The sequence below is a fragment of the Balaenoptera acutorostrata genome, chromosome 5 (assembly GCF_949987535.1).
Source record: "Balaenoptera acutorostrata chromosome 5, mBalAcu1.1, whole genome shotgun sequence".
Classification (NCBI taxonomy): Eukaryota; Metazoa; Chordata; class Mammalia; order Artiodactyla; family Balaenopteridae; genus Balaenoptera; species Balaenoptera acutorostrata.
In genome coordinates, this window is record NC_080068.1 from 68,142,498 (window position 1) to 68,146,771 (window position 4,274).

The 4,274-nt window shown below is 36.5% G+C and overlaps 1 pseudogene; it reads right to left on the minus strand.

Annotated features, from left to right (window-relative positions):
* Window positions 1-1,070: 1,070 nt before the first annotated feature.
* On the minus strand, window positions 1,071-2,469 carry LOC103011876 (mitochondrial-processing peptidase subunit beta-like; annotated as a pseudogene).
* Between the last annotated feature and the right edge of the window lie 1,805 nt (window positions 2,470-4,274).

Sequence of the window (4,274 nt, forward strand, 5' to 3'; positions counted from 1 at the left end):
TGGTACATATATACAATGGAATATTACTCAGCCATTAAAAAGAATGAAATATGCCATTTGCAGCAACATGGATGGACCTAGAGATTGTCATACTGAGTGAAGTAAGTCATACAGAGAAAGAGAAATATCACATGATATCCCTTACATGTGGAATCTAAAAAGAAATGATATAAATGAACTTATTTACAAAACAGAAACAGACTCACAGACTTAGAGAACAAACTTATAGTTACTGGGGGGCAGGGGGGAAGGATGAGGGGAAGAGATAGTTAGGGAGTATGGGATCAACATGTACACACTGCTATATTTAAAATGGATAACCAACAAGGACCTACTGTATAGTACAGGGAACTCTGCTCAATGTTATGTGGCAGCCTGGATGGGAAGGGAGTCTGGTGGAGAATGGATACATGTATATGTATGGCTGAGTCACTTTGCTGTGCACCTGAAACTATCACAACATTGTTAATCGGCTATACTCCAATATAAAATTAAAAGCTTTTTAAAAAAAGTAAAAAAAAAAAAAAAATCCATTATATTCTAATTTTCATAGTGCCTACTGGGAAATCAGATGTAAACCTAATTTGTTCCTTTGTCAGTAATCTGTGTTTTTCTCTGGTTGTCTTTAAGATTGTCTTTCTTTTTCTTTTATTCTCTTTCCTTCCTTTTCTCCTTCCTTCTCTCCCTCCCCCCTTCTTTCTTCCTTTCCTTCTTTTGGTATTCTGCTGTATCATTACAATATATCTATCTAGCCTTGTATTTCTTTTTATTTATTCTGCTAGAGATTCATTGGGTTTCCTAAATCTGAAGATTTCTGTTTCTGTAAATTCATGAAAATTCTTAGTCAACATCTCTTTGAATATTGCCTTATTCTACAGTTTTTCTATTATCTCTTGTACTCTGATTAGGTATATGTTAGATATCTTAACTATAGTCTCTATATCTTCTTTTCCAAATATATTTAATTCCAAATATTTGTTCATTTCTTAAAAAGAATTCATAGCTTAAAACTTGCAGATCACTATTAGTTTTATTAATAAGTATTTCTAAATATTTTGACTAAGAGCATTTTAATCACAAAACCAGCATATGTTATTGCAAGTCCAGTTAAAATCTTGCTCAACAGAACCAACAGCAGCAATAGCTAGACCCTTATCATAAACATATTTGGTGCACACTTTTTGAACTGTCTCAGCATCTAGAGCATCAATTCCTGCTTCCAAGTCAGGGATGGGAATTCTTCTATTGTAGCATAACATTTGCCTACCAATATCTTCACCATGGAGTTGAACTGCAGAGTTGCAAAAACATGTTTTGTTTCTAGAAGAATTTTTGTGCTACTTTACTTTCAGTGACACTTATACAGAGTCACATGTATTCTTTTTGGACAACATGTAGCATGCCTGCAGCAATGTCTGGTTTACAGCTCATATAGAGTCCCCACAATCCTGTATCTGTGTAGCAAGTGTCGAAAGATTGGAAGCTATGGCAGAGGTTGCCACATCAGATGAGACAGGCTGGCTTACTAGTTAAATTCATTCCTCCTCTGAAATGGCAATCCTAGTTGCCAGTCAGTGTGTTTGCAACTATGAGAGAGATTGTATCAGGATGTTCCCAACCAACAGCTGCAACAGCTCTTGCAAGGTATGTCAAAGGCATCTTGTCATCCCTCAAATAAATCTCACTTTCTGTGAATTTGCAGGGAGCCAGAGTTGTTCTTTTTCCTTTGTGTGTGGAAAAAAAGTCATCAAAAGGAAACTTTGTTAACTTAAGCTATTCATTATAGGAGACTCCTCCAGCCATAGCAAGGACTATTCTTGGCCTCTTATAATGTGTGGTTATATAGTCCACTAAGTCTTTATGACTTATAGATTTGATATTTTCAGTTGGTCCCCACATTGTCAATCCAAGTGCAGTATTTGATAAGCTATGGCATGAAGATAATAAAAAGACAACTTCTTGTAAATTAGCTTTGATTTCGTGTATCTCTCTAAGGATTATTCTATACTTGTGTTCAGTCTCTGCTTCTCCCAATGTACTGTTTTGTGTTGTATCAGCAAGAATGCGTACAGCTCTTGGCAAATCTTTAGAGAATTCTTTGGCATAATACATGCTCTGCTTTCTGGAGGTATAGGTGTTGAAATGAGCACCCATGTTTTCATTTTCAAGTTCCAGATCTAATTTGAATCTCTTTTTGGTAACACTGAAGTTCATATGTTCCAGAGAATGAGCTGTTCCATTATTCTTATTTTCATGTCAAATTCCAACATCAATCCAGAGACTCACTGTACATATTGACAATCCAGAGTTTACAGAGGCCACTCTGAGTTCATTTTCCAAACATGTTACTCATGTTTCAAGAACATTCAGAGCAACTTGTATAGTGGCTTGTGCATTTCTCAATCTGTTGTCTCCAAATTATAATGACAACCCAGTGGCCCCTCTAATCAGGGGCCTCTCAGTGAAACCCCAGAGCCACTGCCATACCATGGGCAACAGCATGGCTTGGACCTCCACTGCTACCATCTCTTCTCAATGTCTTTTAGCTTCTGTTTTATTTTTTCAATATCTTTTTCCCTCTGCTGAATATTGAGTAATGCTTCAGTTCTGTCTTCCAGTTCATTAATATTCTCTTCCATTGTATCTAATGCTGTACCTATACACTTAGTTTCTAGTTTCATTTATTATGTGGGGTTTTTTTTTTCACCCGGAAGTTCTATTTGGTTCTTTTTTAAAATCCACCTGACCATATTTCAAAGTATCTAGTACCTTGTTATACTTCAGATAATCTCTTTCTTTTATTGAGTATCAAACCTACTTATTTTATATTTCTTAATTAATAATTCCAATATCATCCATTTTTGTGGCTATAATCTTACTATTTGTTATTTCTACTTATTCTCCCTCAAACGACTTGTTTCCTCTTGTGTTTTATAATTTTTATATTTCAGTGAGTTTATAATTACCTGAGGGAACTATTTGAGGCCTTGATTTAAGGAATATTTATCCAGGAAGTCATTATGAATCTTGAATCACTTTAAATTAAATTCCAAAGCTGAGTATTTGGGGACCACTTAGGTAGTGTGAATTCTAGATTTTGGCTGTAAACCCTCATGAGGATCACTTGTAAATAGCAATTTTCAAGATAGACTCCACGCAGAGTCAATGTTGAGATAAGAAAGTTTCTTTACTATTTTCCTTTGTGGGATAGATTTTCTTCTTTTGGTTTACCTTTGCATTAAAAATGTCAACTTCTGTGTCCTGAACTATTTAGGGATCTTTTTATGTCTTCATCTGGTTAAGTCCCCAACCCTGCTTGAGACCCATTAAAATAAAGACTCTAGGCCACCAGTGATAAGTTAATGACCACAGGGCCCCATTGCTTCAGGGTGGTTACCTCTGAAGGTTTGTGCTTTCTTGTATTTTTAGCCTCTGATGATTTCCTTCATTTTCCTGACAGCTCAGGTAAGCATTTTAACATCTTTTATCTACACATTTTTAGGTGTTGTAAGCCGAGGAGGTTCCTCATGGTATTTATTCTGTAATATTGTGAGAAGTGGAAGTTTGGGCACTAGTCTTAAATACTCTAATTTACAAGCTCTATTGTAAGATAAGCTGAATTGAGGAACAGATATAGTCCTCATCACTCCCCCTCACCCACCGCCAGATAAAAATCCTCTGAACCCCTCAGACTCAAACACTTGAGCTATTAGGGCCAAGTTATCATTTTACCCCCATTATAGCATGGCTGCTGCCCCAGTGAAACACTGGCTAACTTCTTCCAGTAGAAGACAAACTGAACATAAAGTGAGAAGGGACAGTGTCTGGTTCCTGGATAGATACCCAGCATGATGTACTTATTTTGAGCTTCACAACAACCTAATGAAATGAGTAACGTTGCTTTCATTTTATAAGTAAGAACACTGAACCTCAGTGATGTTGAGTAATTCACCTGAAGGCTACAGAAGGAGCCAAAATGTTCTGAAAGATCACCCAAGCACATCCTCCTAAAGCAGGCCTTCAGAGGACCTCTGGGTTAACCATTTACTTACTCATCCAACCATTTGTGAATCCATTCAAGAAACCTTTCTTGATAACTTATCATGTGTATGACACTGTGCTAGACACTGACCTACAAAAATGAATAAGACAAAGAGCTTACATTCTCATATGGGAAGACACAGAAACAATTATATTATAGTGCAGTAAGTTAAATGATAGGAGTTATGAGAACACTGGGAAGGGCATCACCCCTGAAACCAGCTCATGTATAG